Source organism: Henckelia pumila, chromosome 4, assembly GCF_033568475.1.
Source record: "Henckelia pumila isolate YLH828 chromosome 4, ASM3356847v2, whole genome shotgun sequence".
Lineage (NCBI taxonomy): Eukaryota > Viridiplantae > Streptophyta > Magnoliopsida > Lamiales > Gesneriaceae > Henckelia > Henckelia pumila.
In genome coordinates, this window is record NC_133123.1 from 186,216,461 (window position 1) to 186,235,763 (window position 19,303).

The following is a 19,303-nucleotide window of genomic DNA, read 5'->3' on the forward strand; positions in this document are numbered from 1 at the left end:
TATAATTAAACTGTCTAGTCTAAGCCATCTTCATTCACATCAGACAATCATCATCTGATCAAAATACCTCGAAACAAATCTGGTCCAAAACAGGTGACTCAGAAAAGTATCATCCCAAAACAAAGAGGTTTTCAATTCTGCTCGTACAATTCATCAAAATATTTCATCCAGATAATCATCTGATAGATGTCACTGTACAAAACTCCATAGGAGTTAGCGACACTCGTCAGCTAGTGCAGGATCAAGCACCAAACTCCAGATCTTCTCCTCTCGGAGTCAGAGAGTTTCATATCTTCCTCTAATACGACACATGGACCTTCAGGCTAGGTACCATGAATTACCAAGTCTGGTAATAATTGAGCTTAAGAGATGGCATGGACCACTCATGTAGTAGCTCGTAACCAAAATCAATAATTAAGGAATTAATCATAATTACTTGAATAGAGTTCGGAAGCTCCGAAGGTAGGTTCGGAAGTTCCGAACAGGATCGGAAGCTCCGATGCAGGATCGGAAGCTCCGATCATATAACGTCAGGCATGACGATTGTCTAGATCGGAAGCTCCGATCAGGATCGGAAGCTCCAATCACCCCTATCCGAAGTCAACAAGTGATATTTTGACACGTGGCAGATCAGGATCTTCGGAAGCTCCGATGGCAGGATCGGACGTTCCGATTGAGGATCGGAAGTTCCGATCTTTGTCTATAAATAGAGGGCCGGGGCTTCATTTCCAATTGCCAATTCTGAGTATTTTCCTCTCCTTTCTAGTCTATTCGAGTTGTTCTAGCCTTCCTAGGCTTGACCCGGCGGTCGGCGAGGCGTTCGGAAGTCGTAGCAGAGTTGTGCCCAAGTTCTGGAGGCATCGACATCAAAGGGCTAACGACGGACGAAGGTATAGCTTTTGCTTCCTAAAAATATTTAGAAGTATGCAATAGCTTAGTTAAGGCTTTTAGAGCACTTTAATGATAGTAGTATCATTTGGCAGTGTAGAGCAGACTATAGGCGTGGACCTAGAGTTGGTAGAGCTTGCACTGTTTTGAGGTACGGAAGTACTGTTCGAGATATCCTGACTGAGTATGCATGTATTATGTGACTGCATGGTTTATATGTCATTGATTTATGCTGCATTCATTTGCATACTGAGCTATCTCCTTCGAGATGTCTGTTAGTAGGGTTTTTCCCTATCCTGTTAGTGGTTGGACTTCCATCGATTTGGGTCCGGCATATCCACTTGTATTATGGTATGGGAGCCACCTCCTGAAGCGACGGCACAACGTGCTACATACCAGGGCCTGGTCTGTCTCTGTTATCTGATCCTTGACCTCGAGTTTATAGGGAGTTCACTTTGCATGTATGTATACTCATACTCTCGTACTGAGCATTTTATGCTCACGTCTCGTACTCTGTGTTTTTGGATATCCTATTCCATGGGGCAGGTTTGCGATTGGACGAGGCGGGTGGATCCAAGAGGGGCTAGTCAGTGGTTGACCAGCTGGAGCTTCGTCTAGGTTTTATTTCTGTTGTTTTGAGGTTGATACAGCTATTCGATTTGGTTGTATATTATTTGGATAAATTACAGATTCCTTTACTTGGGATTGTATAACGTTTATGGTTTCCGCAGTTTTATTCTGATATCTGTTTAATTAAGTTGATTGCATGCCTAAGTTCTGTTAGTAGGTGATCCGGGTAAGGTTCACTACATTTATGGTATCGGAGCATGCATAGTATTCTTGGGATTTAGACTCTGCATAAGGTAACTGTGAGGTACTTTTTAGATGGCAGATCGTGACGACCGGAGTTCTCATGGCAGTATTGGTGGGCGTTGGGTTGATGCCGACCGGGAGCCTCGTCGAGAACGGCATCATCGTCATCATGATGACGAACATTTCACTGTGCGTCGATTCTTAGCAATGGGTCCTAAGCCCTTAGTTGGAGGTGAGTCTCCGGAGGATGCGGAGAACTGGTTAGACCGCATGGAGACGACTTTTTAGACTTTCCAATGCACCGAGGAGCAGAAGATGGAGACCCTGGGTTATCTTCTGGATGGACGTGCGCGTAGGTGGTGGAGGTTTACTTCTGCACCTTTTGTGGCGACGAGAGGAGTGGCCACCTGGGCCGAGTTCTGCACAGCTTTTCAGAAGCTGTATTTTCCTCCTACACTCCGTCAGTCGAAGGCAGGCGAGCTTCTGAGTCTGCGATAGGGAGCCATGTCTATTGATGAGTATCAGCAGAAGTTCTTTGATCTGCTATCCTATTGCCCCGAGATTGCTGATAGCTCTGGGATGAAGTATAATCTGTTCCTTCAGGGCCTTAACCCTGAGATCCATGATCGTGTGGCGGTTGGCGATGACATGTCCTACGAGGGTTTGGTGAGCCGTTGTCACTAGGCGGAGGACAACATTTTGCGGAATAGGTCTTTCCCTCAGTCAAGGTCTGCTAGTTCTTTGGGTCCCCGTGCCCAATCTTTCAAGAAGTCTGGATCTACTTCTTCCTCTGGTTCTGGAGGTGTTGTCCGTTTCGGTAAGAAGGACAAGTGTGATCACTGTGGGAAGAACCATCCATCCGACAAGTGTCATAGAGCTTGTGGAGCTTGTTTCCATTGTGGAGAGACTGGTCATATCCGGAGAGATTGTCCACTATCTGGGGGAGGCGGTTCTGGATCTGGTTCAGGATCTGGTTCTCAGGCCACCGTACAGCAGAGGTCGCAGGGACAGCCTGCTGGGAGTTCTCATTTGAGGCCACGAGCTTTTGGCCAGGTGTTTGCCCTGAGACATGATCAGGCAGTGGAGGAGAATAAGAAAGTCATCGCAGGTACATTTCTGCTTTATGGTATACCTGCTCTTGTACTTATTGACACTGGTGCATCTCATTCCTTGATTTCTGCACGTTTTGTTAAGAGGCATAAGTTACCATGCATTGCACTAGACGTAGTGATGTCTGTTTCTACTCCGACGGGCCAATCTGCATTGGCTAAGCGTCTAGTGATGGGTTGCCCTTTAGAGTTCGAAGGGAACATTCTGTTAGCGAATCTCATGGTCCTGGAGATGGATGACTTTGATTGAATTTTGGGAATAGATATGTTGACTACCTATCGAGCTTTAGTGGACTTCTATCAGAGGTTAGTACACTTTCATCCGGAGGGGAGTGAGAGCTGGTTTTTCTATGGTGAGGGAGCGCGACCCCCGATGCCTTTGGTATCAGCTTTGAGAGCCTGTCGAGCTCTAGAGTCTGGCGAGGAAGGCTACCTTATCTATGCAGTTGATTTGTCCGCTGAGAGCATTGGGATAGAGAGCATTCCTGTTGTGGATTAATTTCCAGATGTATTTCCTGATGAGATTCCGGGTTTTCCTCCTGCTAGGTAAGTCGAGTTTGGCATAGAGTTGATGCCGGGTACTTCGCCTATTTTTAGAGCACCGTATCATCTGGCTCCTTCAGAGATGCGTGAGTTGAAGAATCAGCTACAGGATCTTTTGGACAAGGGGTACATTCATCCTAGTGTATCTCCTTGGGGAGCTCCTGTTCTTTTTGTAAAGAAAAAGGATGGGTCGATGCGGCTGTGCATTGACTATCGGCTGCTGAATCGAGTCACTGTGAAGAACAAGTATCCGTTGCCTCGTATTGATGACTTTTTTGATCAGCTGCAGGGCACGTCAGTTTACTCCAAGATTGACTTGAGATCTGGGTATCATCATTTGAGAGTCCGTGATCAGGACATAGCCAAGACTGCATTCCGTACTCGCTATGGGCATTACGAGTTTCTAGTAATGCCATTTGGTTTGACTAATGCGCCGGCTATATTCATGGATCTGATGAACCGTGTTTTCAGGGAGTATTTGGACAAGTTTGTCGTGGTATTCATTGACGACATTTTTGTGTATTCGTGTAATACGGAAGAGCATGTTTCTCACTTGCAGTTGGTACTACAGACTCTTCAAGATGAGCAGTTGTACGCCAAGCTGAGCAAGTGTGAGTTCTGGATGGATAGAGTGGTCTTTCTTGGCCATATCATATCCAAGGAGGGGATTTATGTTGATCCAAGCAAGATTGAAGCGGTACTTAATTGGTCGCGTCCGATGACAGTTGCTGAGATCCGTAGTTTTCTGGGTCTAGCAGGGTATTATCGTCGCTTCATTCTGAACTTCTCTCAGTTAGCTCGACCGTTGACGCAGCTTACCCGTAAGGGTGTGGATTTCGAGTGGTCCTCCGAGTGTGAGGAGAATTTCTGTGAGCTTCGATGGCGGTTGACTTCTGCGCCAGTGTTGGCATTACCGTCAGGATCTGGAGGGTATGTGGTATACACTGATGCTTCTCTTCAGGGGTTAGGTTGTGTTCTGACTCAGAATGGGCATGTGATCGCATACGCTTCTAGACAGCTGAAGCTTCACGAGGACAACTATCCAGTCCACGATTTGGAGTTAGCAGCCATTGTGTTCGCTTTGAAGATCTGGCGTCATTATCTGTATGGCGAGAAATTTGAGATCTTCACCGACCATAAGAGTCTCAAATATTTTTTCACTCAAGCGGAGTTGAACATGAGGCAGAGACGTTGGATGGACTTGCTTAAGGACTATGATTGCGAGATTAAGTACCATCCGGGAGCTGCTAATCTCACCGCTGATGCTTTGAGTCACAAGGTGCGACTATCCGCACTTCAGACTTGTTCGATGTCTAGTGCAATCAGTGACTGTTGTACTTCAGGTTATACCTTCAAGCATAAGAAAGGTATGCAGAGTATCCAGATGTTTGCGATATTATCTGAGCCAGCCTTGTATTCGCGGATCCGAGATGCTCAGATGTCTGATTCGAAGACCCAGCGTTTAGCTCGTCTAGCTAACGAGGGTAGCTCGTCTGGATTTCATTATCAGTTAGATGGCTTTCTGTGTTTGTCTGGTAGGCTTGTGATTCCGCAGGATGAAGAGTTGCGAGAGGAGATTTTGTCTCAGGCACATCGCACTAAGTTGAGTTTTCATCCTGGGAGCAACAAGACGTACAAGGATCTACGTACTCGTTTCTGGTGGAAGGGTATGAAACGCAGTGTTTATCAGTTGAGTTTTCATCCTGGGAGCAACAAGACGTACAAGATTCTCAGATTTGGCCTTAAGGGCAAGTTGTCTCCCAGGTTTATCGGTCCGTTTGAGATCTTGGAGAGCATTGGCGATTTGGCTTATCGGCTAGCTTTGCCAACGCATCTATCCAGTATTCACGACGTGTTCCACGTATCTCTGTTGCGACAGTATGTGGTAGATGAATCTCACATTCTGCAGCGGTCTGAGGTTCAGGTGAACAAGGATTTGACCTATGTTGAGAAACCTATTCGTATCCTGGATTTTAAGAATAAGGTTTTGCGGAAAAAAGTCATTCCTTTGGTTTTAGTTCAGTGGCAGTGCCGAGGCACTGAGGAAGCTACTTGGGAGCTTGAGGACAGGATGCATGAAGACCATCCTGAGTTGTTTTGATTTCATTCTTAAGTTGTATTCAGTTGCAAACTCTGTAAACGTTTGATTTGAATAAAGAATGTTTCTGATTTTTGTATTACATTCAGTACTTAAGATCTGATTTCGAGGACGAAATATCTTAAGTGAGGGAGAATGTAGTAGCCTGTAACCAAAATCAGTAATTAAGGAATTAATCATAATTACTTGAATAGAGTTCGGAAGCTCCGAAGGTAGGTTCGGAAGTTCCGAACAGGATCGGAAGCTCCGATCATATTACGTCAGGCATGACGATTGGCTAGATCGGAAGCTCCGATCAGGATCGTAAGCTCCGATCACCCCTATCCGAAGTCAACCAGTGATATTTTGACACGTGGCAGATCAGGATCTTTGGAAGCTCCGATGGCAGGATCGGACGTTCCGATCGAGGATCGAAAGTTTCGATCGTTGTCTATAAATAGAGGGCCGGGGCTTCATTTCCAATTGCCAATTCCGAGTATTTTCCTCTCCTTTCTAGTCTATTCGAGTTGTTCTAGCCTTCCTAGTCTTGACCCGGCGGTCCACGAGGCGTTCGGAAGTCGCAGCAGAGTTGTGCCCAAGTTCTGGAGGCATCGACATCAAAGGGCTAACGACGGATGAAGGTATAGCTTTTGCTTCCTATAAATATTTAGGAGTATGCAATAGCTTAGTTAAGGCTTTTAGAGCACTTTAATGATAGTAGTATTATTTGGCAGTGTAGAGCAGACTATAGGCGTGGACCTAGAGTTGGTAGAGCTTGCACTGTTTTGAGGTACGCAAGTACTGTTCGAGATATCCTGACTGAGTATGCATGTATTATGTGACTGCATGGTTTATATGTCATTGATTTATGCTGCATTCATTTGCATACTGAGCTATCTCCTTCGAGATGTCTGTTAGTAGGGTTTTTCCCTATCCTGTTAGTGGTTGGACTTTCATCGATTTGGGTCCGGCATATCCACTTGTATTATGGTATGGGAGCCACCTCCTGAAGCGACGGCATAGCGTGCTACATACCAGGGCCCGGTCTGTCTCTGTTATCTGATCTTTGACCTCGAGTTTATAGGGAGTTCACTTTGCATGAATGTATACTCATACTCTCGTACTGAGCGTTTTATGCTCACGTCTCGTACTCTGTGTTTCTGGACACCCTATTCCATGGGGCAGGTTTGCGATTGGATGAGGCGGGTAGATCCAAGAGGGGCTAGTCAGTGGTTGACCAGCTGGAGCTTCGTCTAGGTTTTATTTCTATTGTTTTGAGGTTGATACAGCTATTCGATTTGGTTGTATATTATTTGGATAAATTACAGATTCCTTTACTTGGGATTGTATAACGTTTATGGTTTCCGCAGTTTTATTCTGATATCTGTTTAATTAAGTTGATTGCATGCCTAAGTTCTGTTAGTAGGTGATCCGGGTAAGGGTCACTACAACTCACCCTCACCTAGTCCAATTCAGGCTATACAGATATTGGGTCAGCCTAGCACTTTAGCTCGGCAAAGCCTCTAATAAAATAACGTCTGTTCTGACTGTCCGTCGTTCTGAGGATAACAAAAGCACTCAGCTGCAATAGAATAACAAAATCCTCTTTGAAGAATATACCAAGAAAGGGTATATCAAAGATCTCTGTCTGAAACGCCCAAATCTGGCAATCAAACAATCTGACAAAATTCTGACGGAATATCAATAATCTGATTAAGTCTAAGAATCATTCTGTACGGAAAACAGTAGTAGCTTTCACCAATCGGTCAATCTTATACAGATGGTATCTCAACTCAGACTTCTCAAAGAAGTTTCCTGACGAATCCATCAGAAAAATTATCTCAGAATCAAGAGTGATATCATGCTCTTCCTCTCCTACGTTAACTTGGACGCCTTCATAGTAGTGCTTCGGCCGGTGGCCATTCACCTTGAATGTTTTGGATGTGTCCAAACTTTGAATTTCGACTGCACCATGAATAAAGACATTAGTAATAACAAATGGTCCATTGCAACGTGAACGTAACTTACCTGGAAACAACCGAAGTCGTGAATGATAGAGCAGCACTTTCTGACCGACTTCGAAGTTCCTTCTAGAGATCATCTTGTCGTGGAAGGCCTTTGTCTTGTCCTTGTAGATCTTAGAGCTGACATAAGCATCATTGCGGATTTCTTCTAATTCTTGCAACTGTAGCTTCCGGTGCTCGCCGCTCTCATCCATTTGCATGTTGAAGTGTTTGATTGCCCAATAGGCTCTGTGCTTCAATTCCAGTGGCAAATGACATGGTTTCCCAAAAATCAGTCGATATGGAGACATTTCAATTGGTGTCTTGAACGCAGTTCTGTACGCCCATAAGGCATCATCCAAATGCAAGCTCCAATCCTTTCTAGTAGGATTCATGGTCTTTTCCAGGATATATTTGATCTCTCTGTTCGATATATCAGCTTGCCCGTTGGATTGTGGATGATATGCAGTGGAGATCCTGTGCGTCACATGGTACTTTTTAAGCAAACTCGCCACAGTTTGGTTGTGGAAATGTGTACTTCTATCACTGATGAGAGCTCTCGGAATTCCAAACCTAGAGAAAAGGTTATGCTTGATAAACTCTGCAACAACTTTCGAATCGTCAGTCCGGGTGGCCTTTGCTTCCACTCACTTCGAGACATAATCCACAACAAGCAATATAGAAATGTATCCATAAGAACTAGGAAAAGGTCTCATGAAGTCGATGCCCCAAACATCGAAGATTTCACAAACAAGAATAGGTTGCTGGGGCATCTCCTTTCGTTGGGAGATATTACCTGTTTTTTGGCATTGAGTACACGACTTACAGAACATGTAAGCGTCTCGAAACAGGGAGGGCCAAAAAAATCCACTTTCCAACACCTTCCTTGCTGTCCTTTTCGCTCCAAAATGTCCACCACATGCATAAGAATGACAAAACGTGAGGATAGGGATTACCTCGCTCGCGGGTACACATCGACGTATCACTTGATCAGCGCAGTGTTTCCACAAGTATGGATCATCCCACACATAATACTTTGCATCGCTCCTCACCTTGTCCTTTTGCGAACTTGAAAATTCAGAGGGAAACCCATTAGTAACTAAATAATTCACAATGTTTGCGTACCAGGGTAATTCGGCGCTTGCTGAAAATAATTGCTCATCAAGAAATTCTTCTTGCAAATTCAGCTCCTCATCAACATGAACTAGGCGACTCAAGTGGTCAGCAACTTGATTCTCGGTCCCTCTTTTGTCTTTGATTTCTACATCAAATTCGCTCATAAGTAGTATCCATCGGATCAGCCTTGGCTTTGCCTCCTTCTTCGCCATCAGAAAACGAAAAGCTGCATGATGAGAGTAAACAATAACTTTAGTACCAAGTAAATAAGAGCGAAATTTTTCTAATGCAAAGACCACAGCTAAAAGCTCCTTTTCAGTGGTGGAGTAGTTTCGTTGGGCATCGTTCAGGATACGCGAAGCGTAGTAGATAGCATGCGATGCTTTCCCAACTTTTTGTCCTAAAACAGCGCCAACTGCATAGTCACTGGCATCACACATGATCTCGAATGTCTTGCTCCAATCCAGTGGCTGGATTATTGGTGCAGATGTCAAGGAATCTTTGAGTTGATCAAAATATGTTTTGCATGGTGCATCAAACTCAAACGGAACATCTTTTTGCAATAGCTTGCACATGGGGGATGCTATCTTGGCGAAGTCCTGAATGTATCTCCTGTAGAAACCTGCATGGCCAAGAAAAGAACGCACTTCCCGCACACATGTTGGATAAGGGAGAGACTGAATGATATCGATTTTAGCCTTATCTACCTCTATTCCCTTATATGAAACAACATGACCCAATACAACACCTTGCCTAACCATAAAATGACATTTTTCAGAATTTAAAACCAAGTTGGTTTCGACACACCTTTTAAGGACAAGTGCAAGGTTAGACAGACAAGTTTCAAATGAATCACCATAGACAGTAAAATCATCCATGAAAACTTCTAAGATATGCTCGATGAAGTCCGAAAAAATGCTAACCATATACCGTTGGAACGTGGCCGGTGCATTGCAAATTCCAAAGGGCATCCGTCGATACGCAAAGGTTCCAAACGGGCATGTGAATGTCGTCTTTTCTTGATCCTCTGGCGCAATAGCAATCTGAAAATAACCAGAATACCCATCAAGAAAATAATAATAAGGATGGCATGCTAAACGTTCAATCATTTGATCAATAAATGGCAAAGGAAAGTGATCCTTTCGGGTTCCCACATTTAACTTCCTATAATCAATACAAACCCTCCACCCGTTTTGAATGCGGGTGGAAAACAATTCATCATCCTTGTTTTTCACCACAGTTATCCCGATTTTATTGGGTACCACTTGTACTAGGCTGACCCACTAACTGTCAAAAATTGGGTAAATGACTCCAACTTCAAGTAGTTTCAAAATTTCAGCCTTGAGCACCTCCATCATCGGTGGATTCAACTTCCTCTGCGGTTGACGTGAGGGGTTTGCTCCATCCTCCATCAAAATTCGGTGCATGCATGTGGACGGGCTAATTCCCTTGATGTCTGCTATAATCCACCCAATAGCAGTCTTGTGCTCCTGTAGTACCTTGACTAGTTGTTCCTCTTGGTCGGCTTCCAAACTATTGGAGATTATGACTGGTAATGTTTCTCCTTCACCAAGGAAAACATACTTCAGATGGGTTGGAAGTGTCTTTAGTTCGACCACTGGTGCCTGCAAAACAGATGGAAGAAGCCTAGTGTTAGAGATTGGTAAAGATATGTAAGAGACATTACCTGACTGAGGTAGCTCAGGCGAACTATTCAGAATTTCCTCAATCTCCTTCACTTCCTCGCTGAATCCAATTCCATCATTCTGCTGAATGGGTGCAATAATAGCCCTCTCTAGATCATCTTTTCCTGCATGCTCACAATAATCTTGTGCCAAGTAATCCACAATATCAACAGAAAACACACAATCATCACTATCGGGAAATTTCATGGCATCATAAATATTAAATTTCACAACTTCTCCATCAAATTTCATAGTGAGTGTGCCACTGTGAACATCAATTTTGGTCATGGAAGTTTTCAAAAATGGTCTGCCTAACAAAATAGGACTATTATGATCTCCGTTTTCCATGTCTAGCACATAAAAATCTGCAGGAAACACCAAGTCATTCACTTGCACTAACACATCTTCTACTACTCTCCTAGGGTATGCATTAGACCTATCTGCTAACTGAATAATAATTCCAGTTTTGTTCAATGGACCAAGTTTCAAGGAAGCATAGATAGAATATGGCATAACATTGATTGATGCTCCTAGATCCAACATGGCCTTTTCAAGTCTAACATTCCCTATAGTGCATGGGATAGAAAACATACCTGGATCCTTGCATTTTGCGGGCAATTTTCGTTGGATCACAGCAGATACGTTCTCACCAAGTTCCACTTTTTGACAACCCTTCAGTGTCTGCTTCCTCTTTGCTGTGCACAATTCCTTCAAAAACTTTGCGTATCGAGGTACCTGCTTAATGGCATCTAACAACGGAATATTCATCTCACATCTATGAAAAGTCTCATAAAGATCCTTTATCCCTTCATCTTTTCTAGACTCTTTTAATGCTAAGGGAAAAGGGGCGACAGGCTTATATTCAGAAAGTGGAGGAAACTTACCTCTTGGCGCTTCTTCCTTGGTTGCTTTGCCATCAATCGCCTTTGGTTCTTCTTGTGGCTTCTCCTTGGTTGAACCCTCCACTTCTTTTTCCTTGATCTTCAACTCCTTCCGATTCCGTAGAGTGATTGCACTTGCGTTTTCTCTTGGGTTCAGAATTGTCTGAGATGGTAAAGCATTGGAGTGATGTGCTTCCAGCTTATTGATGGCGGTGGCGAGTTGTCCCATCTGGGTATTCAAGTTTTGAATACTTGTTCTGGTTTCCTGTTGAAAAGCTACAGTGTTAGTAGCAAGATCTTTAACGATATTTTCAAGAAACTCACCTGGATTTGGAATTTGAGGATGCTGCTGCTGTTGAGGATACGGCAGCCTATAAGTTTGATTGTGCGGTGGTTCTTGAGGCCCCGATTGATTTGCTTGAGGATTCCCATATCTCATATTCGGATGATCCTTCCAACCAGGATTGTATGTGTTGGAATAAGGATCATATTTCCACTGTGGTGGTCCAGGAAATCCTCCAATAGCATTGACATGTTCAACCGAATCTTCTTGAAGTGTGGGACACATATCAGTAGCATGTCCCACTGCAGCACAAATTCCACATGCCTTTGCAGTCTGTCCATTCCCTACAGCCATCTGACGGACAAGAGACTTCAATTCAATTAATTGCTGTTCAAGGAAAGAGACATTTACCTCGTTATTCTTCCTTGGTGGATGCTCATTCCTGATGGTGCCAAATTTTTGAGAGTTGGCAGCCATACTCTCTATCAAAGTCCTCGCTTGTACCGGCGTTTTGTCCACAAAAACGCCTTCACTGGCTGCGTCTAGCATTCTCCTGTCATGAGGTAACAAACCTTCATAGCAAAATTGTATCAATTGATTTTTACTTATCTGGTGTTGCGGACAGCTAGCACAAAGCTTCTTGAACCGCTCCCAGTATTCATGCAGTGATTCCCTGGAGTATTGCTTGATACCATAGATTTCCTTCCGGATGTTCGCAGCTCTAGAGGCTGGAAAGTATTTCTCCAGAAAGGTTCTTTTCATCTCCGTTCATGTTGTGATGGAGCCAGAGGGCAAGTAATATAGCCAATCCTTAGCAGCACTCTTCAAAGAGAAAGGAAAAGCTCTCAGTTGAATCCGTTCCTCTGTCACTCCATGGGGTTTCATACTCGTGCAGACCACGTGAAATTTCATCAAGTGTTTATTTGGATCCTCACCTGCAAGACTATGAAAGGAAGGTAGTAAGTGAATTAATCCAGACTTAAGCTCAAAAGTAGCATTATTTTCTAATGTAGGAAAAGTAATGCATAAAGGTTGTTGATTGGGATCAGGAGTGCCCAATTGTCTTAGACTCAGGTTAGCATTGGCAGCCATCGCTTCTTTTGGAAAAGCAGCTCGAGTAGCGGCTTCTTGTTGTTGCCTTCAGAGTTCTCTCCTTCGCCTATGCAAAGTTCTTTCAATCTCCGGATCGTAGAGAAAGTCTTCTTCAGCAAGGTCACCTGAAAGCATGAACTAGAGAGAACTAGAAACAAAGAAAAGAGAAGAGAGTGAGATTAATCAAAATAAAAAAAAATAAAATGAACACAATAAATTAACACCGTTCCCCGGCAACGGCGCCAAAATTTGGTAGCACTTAATCGTGTCACGCCCAAATTACCCAACTCAATCAGATAATCACTAAAAATGTAGTACTGTGAGTAGGGATCGTTCCCACGAGAAAATAAAAATTTAGTGTGTCCTAAGAAAACAAAAGGGGATTTTGAGATTTCAGATTAACTACTAAAAAATTAAACAATTAAATATTCAAATTATCGCTATCATGCAAGATTGAAAATTAAACTGGAGAAATCAATAAGAGACAAGACTTGGTATCAGTCGACTACACCCTTGATATTCATTCATTCAATCATCGATTCCCTAAAAATAATTAATCCTATTAAATATTCGTCATTGAAAATCAAATTTTTGTTTCACCTTAATTTTAGTTAATTAGAAAACAGCATTCTAAATTAACTCTTACCAGTAAATTAATCCAGATAACAGCAATCTAGATTTAAATCCACGGTAGTATTCAAACTAGTAAAACTGACGAACCTAGACAACACAAACACCAGCGGTTGTATTTAGCCTAGTCAATAATTGATCCTACAATTTAATAAATTCAACAGTAGAAAATATCAAACGTAGTTGCTTTTCAAATTAGTTCATTCAAACAATTACGGATTTGAATTCTAATTTAGCTATAGCTTGCAAAACAAAATCCTAAGATGGCCAATCCTAAAATCTCGCATACAAACATGAAATAAACCAAATCAGTTATTGATACTTAACAAGAATTAAACACTACGAATCGAATCTCATGAATAAAATATATCAAGGTTTCGTCTCCCTCAACCAAGTATAAAAGGTTTAGCTACAACGATTCATCATCAAATCAATAAAAATTCAAAAGAAAAGAAGAAAACTAGAGAGAAAATTGAAGAACAAAACCTAGCCTCCAAGAGAGATTCTCCAAAATCTGATAATAATCCTAAAAAATAGAATTAAGAGTCTAATAAAGCCTAGAGTCCAAAATAACAAAATTTCCAAAATTATAAAATTATTCCCGAACAGGCTAGCGCGCTCGATCGCATTGAGTACGTCCGATCGAGCACGCAATATTATGCAATTCACTGCCTTGAAATTACTCGGCCCGCACTCGATCGCCTCGAGTTCGTCCGCTCGAGCGCATGGAAAACGACCAACATTCTGCCTTCATTTCTTCAACTTGAAATCTCTTACACATTAAACCCGGGAGTATGTTATGAATGTAAATGCATGCAAAAGACAAAACTAAGATAAAACATGAACAAACCAATAAAATGCATGCAAACTAATAACAAAATAACAACAAAATATGCAAACAAAACACGACTATCAGTGTCATATCATTTTGTTGCATTTGTTTTGAATTGAGAAAGAAATGGGTAGCCTGGCCAATGATGAAAATTTATTTTTGTTGTTCAGTAACTGAATCCCATGTCTATCTAACCGACTTTTTGCACTGATGGAACTAAATAGACGAGTGAACTCTTATATATTCGGTGATTTGTGCTTGAATCTAAAATTTGAAACATACAAACATGGATAGGATTGAGGCATTGTTTAGATTATTTGGGCCGAATTTTTTCTTGAATTATCCTTAGATGCACTGTTGAGCTTTCACGTGATATATGAGCACATGAGATGCATACTTCTGACTTTTGTGCAAGATCATCGTTTACTATTGATGATTTCTCTTTTCTGCATTGATTGAAATTTGTATGAATTGACTGTGAATTGAGACATGTCTAGAACAAGTTCGGACACCCCTCGATGCGCGATATGGGTAAACTGTGACTTAGGAGTGATGTAGGCAATTTTTCTGAATATCGTTTGAGCTTTTCAAGCCACCCACTGAATTATTTATCCCTAGTACCTTGTTTGAGCCTAATTGAAAAACGAGTGGCATGCATGTAAACTTGTGGTAAACCCCCATTCGGCATTGTTTCAAGGTACTACAACTACTACTTATCGCCTAAACACTATTTTTTACCTTTAAGGGAGTAAATTGAATGTCAAAATTATTTTTATGCTCCTACTTTGTATTGTGGATATGGAATGATGTGGTGATAGAAATTTGAAAACAAAAGATTGTAGTGAAAGAGGATAGAAAATGAATAAAGAAAGTGGTGCAAAAAAAGAAAAAAATTAGTTGGTGAAAAGCAATAGAAAAAAAATGGAGATCAATGAAGTGCAAAGAGGTTGAAATCTGAATAAAAAGGAGTGAACTTTAGAAAAAGAGCATAATTTACTCCCTCTTTGAATTCCTTTTCCTTCATTGTAGCCATGAGCCAAGCCTAACATTATAAGCTGATTAAGACCTATTGACCGACTCACAGTCGCCTAATATACTAGTGGAGAGGGGTTGCGAGAATTTTTCCTATTGACTGTCAATTGACACTTTTAATGAGTATGATTTTTTGATCGAAACACACACACTCTAGAATTCTTTGCATTCACCCGATTGTGAGTGTGTTAATTTGATTATCTATTCATTTTGAACCTGTGAAACCTTGAAAAGTCCTCATGATCTATGAATGCATGAATTGAATTTGGAAGAGAGTGTTTTGAATTTGAGTTGCGGAGTTTATAAGTTTGTGCGGTGAAATTAGTCTGTGTTTTAAAATTTTCAAAAAATGTTAGTGAGTTGGATATGGATGGATGTGAAAATTTTGAAAGTACTGAGGCCAGTGTTCCGTAGTATTTCTTGATTTTTGTTTGTTCTGTTTCATTCTGTATTTGCACGACTTACTCGAGGGCGAGTAAGGATTAAGTGTAGGGGTATTTGATAGTCGTGTTTTGTTTGCATATTTTAATGTTATTTTGTTAGTAGTTTGCATACATTCATATGTCTTTGTTCATGTTTTATCTTAGTTTTGTTTTATGCATGAATTTAGCTACATAATATACTCACGGGTTTAATGTGTAGGAATTATCAAGTTTTAAGAAGAAATCAGATTTTTGCTCATGCGCTCGATCATACGAACTCACAGGATCGAGCGTGACATCTGAAGATTCAAGGCAGTAGGTTCCCCACTTTTCATGCGCTCGATCGGACCAACTCATAGGATCGAGCGCGGCCGAGGAATTTTTAAAACAGTGTTTTCGCAACTTTTCATGCGCTCGATCGGACGTACTCATGCGATCGAGCGCGGATGTCGGTTCGGGAAAGATTTTTTATTTTTAGAAACTCTTTTATTTTGGACTTTAGTTTTTATTAGGCTTTTATTCCGTTTTTAGGAGATTATTATCAGACTTTTACAATCTCTTTGGAGGCTAGGTTTTGTATTACAACTCTCTCTCAAGTTTTCTTCTTTTCTTTTGAATTTTTCTTGAGTTTTTCATGAATCGTTGTAGCTAAACTTTTATACTTGGTTGAGGGAGATGAAACCTTGATATAATTTATTCATGAGATTCGATTTTCAGTGTTTAATTCCTTGTTGAGTATCAATAGTTGGTCTGTTTTATTTCATGCTTGTATGTGAGATTTTAGGATTGGCCATATTAGGATTTTGCTATACAATCTATAGTTAAATTAGAATTTAAATCTGTAATTGTTTGAATCAACTAATTTGCGAAGCAACTACGTTTGATATTTTCTGTTGTTGAATTTATTAAATCGTAGGAACAACTATTGACTAGGCTAAATACAAATTCTGGTGTTTGTGTTGTCTAGATTCATCAGTTTCACTCATTTAAATGCTACCTTAGATTTAAATCTAGATCGCTGGAATCCGGGTTAATTTATTGGTAAGAGTTAATTTAGAACGCTGGTGTCTAGTTAACTAAGATTAAGGTGAAACAGAAATTTGATTTTCAATGATGAATATTTGATAGGATTAATTATTTTTAGGTAATCGATGATTGAATGAATAAATATCAAGGGTGTAGTCGACCGATGCCAAAGCTTGTCTCTTATTGATTTCTCTAGTTAAATTTTCAATCTTGCATGATAGTGATAATATTACTTTTTAATTGCTTAAATTATTAGTAGTTAATTCCAAAACTTAAAAAACCCTCCTTTAGTTTATTTAGAACACATTAAATTTATCTTTCCTCGTGAGAACGATCTCTACTCACACTACTGCATTATTTGTTTATCTGATTGAGTCGGGTAATTTGGACGTGACACGACTAAGCGCTACTAGCAGGTACAATGTTTGAAAGGAGATTCTATAGGTATGATAGTAGTGAGGATTGGGGGAGAGAAAGGAGAAATTATGGGAGTAGGAGAGAGAGAAAAATTGATGTATGATGGTTATCGTGGAGAAAAAGATTTTGAATATTATTTGGATAGGATTAAGAAAAATAAAATTTCGTCGTTCCATGGAGATATGGATTCGGAATCATATTTGCGTTGAGAGAAAAGGGTAGAGTTTATATTTGAAGGTCGTGACTTTTCTGAAGCTAAGAAGGTGAAACTTGTCATAAAAGTGTTTATCGACTATGCTTGCACTTGGTGGGATCGATTAGATGAGAATAGGGAAAGACGTGGAATGAGTCCTATTTATACATGGGATGAGATGAAGAGAGTCGAAAACGTTTTGCTCCTAATCACTATGAGAGGAGAAGTGGAGTTCCAAAACGTGAACATCAAGGTACATCTAAATTTTCAAATGATATGAATCTTGATGAATAAGATTAGCAAACACAATAATAAATTAAATCGCACCCTCTAACCAATAATCAAAGATCCAAAGTGTTTTTTCCAATTTTTGAAACAAGAAAAATTGATAAAATTTTTGATTTCCACCTTTAATCGACATGACGATTAACAACAGAAATCACGATAATCGAAACCAAAGAAAACCTTTAGATAACTTGTATATGACAATCTTCAGTAAAAAATCAATTGACAAACGTTTCCAAGTAATTAAACTGAGAAAGTTTGATTCGAAAAGCCAAATCAATTGAATAAAATTCTAGAGAGAATTTCAATAATTTGTGTATAAACTGAATCTGAATTATGTTATTCAATAATGAATGTATTTGTTGTATTTATAATACAACTACAAAATAATAAAAGATATTGCAAAATAATATCTAAAGATATCAAAGATATCTCCTTAAAGTTTCCTAGTCTAATTAGAACTCTAAAAAATAGGAAAATAATATCAAAATATCAAAATCCCGCACACACACACAAAACACGCCGAGGTGTGTGTTTTTCCCAAAAAAACTCGCTCGCTCGAGCGGAAGAAATCCTCGCTCGAGCGAGAACATGCGCTCGCTCGAGCGGACGTTATACGCACTTGAGCGAAAAACGCTCTGTCTGACAAATTCCTTTGAGCTCGCTCGAGCGGACGATACCCGCGCTCGAGCGATAAACTCTCTGCCCGAATTTTATTTTCTTCATTCTTTTTTACTCCTAGCACTTCAAAAATTCATAGGCAACTTCCAAACTGATCTTCAAGCTCTTCAATTTGATTTTCACGTAATCCAAATCCTTCAGTTCTCGAGGACAAATTACGAACCAAATCTTGAAACAATATGAATCGTTGAGCATCTCCTAGATTCATATCACCTTGTCACCCTCAAACCAGTGGTCAAGTGGAGGTATCAAATAGAGAGGTTAAAAGGATTCTTGAAAAAACTGTCAGCTCTTGTCGAAAAGAGTGGTCGAATAAGTTATATGACGCTTTGTGGGATTATCGAACCGCGTTTAAAACACTTATAAGAATGTCTCTTTTTAGGATGTTATATGGCAAAGCATGTCATCTACTTGTGGAACTCGAACATAAAGCTTTATGGACCACTAAATTTCTTAATACTGAAGTAAATGCCACATGTGAGGAGCGAATTCTGCAGCTAAACGAGCTTGAAGATCTCAGATTGGATGCCTACGAAAATGCCAAGCTGTATAAGGAAAAGACAAAAAGATGGCATGATCAGAATATAATAGTTCGAGAATTTGAGTCGGGCCAACAGGGTATTATTGTTTAGTTCCCGACTGAAACTTATGTCAGGTAAGTTGTGCTTGCGCTGGTCTGGACCATACACTATCACGCAAGTTTTTCCATATGGCAATGTGGAAATAACTAGTGCCACAACTCGCTAGTTCAAAGTCAAAGGCCAAAGGCTAAAAATTTACCGTGAGGGTTAGTGGAGAAGAATCAAACCACTATGGACCTGCAGGATCCAAGTTAGTAAAGAAAAGTACAGTCGAACTATAGACTATAAATTTAACGCTGACTGGAGACAACCCAGTGTTTTTCTTCCCTTTCTTTTTATTTTATTTTCGTTTAGTTTTGTTATTTCATAAATAAAAATTTTAAATTTTAAATTTTAAATAATTTTGTTCTCGCTCGAGCGGCAAGAACTATCCGCTCGAGCGAGAATAGTTCTGTTTTGAAACAATTTTTGCGCCAAAATCACGCCCGAGCGCACAAAACTCTCCGCTAGAGCGCGAAGAGTTCTGAATTTTACGAAATTTTAATTTTTTCATGCTGGAGCGCGCAACTTTCTGCACTCCAGCGTGCCGGGATCTGCGTCATATAAACACGCAGATCCCCTTTCTCCCCCTCCCACTTCTTTTCACCCTATCTTTGAAACCCTACTCCCTCCCCTCTAAATTCGGCGCTCTCACCTATTCTTCTCCTTCAAATC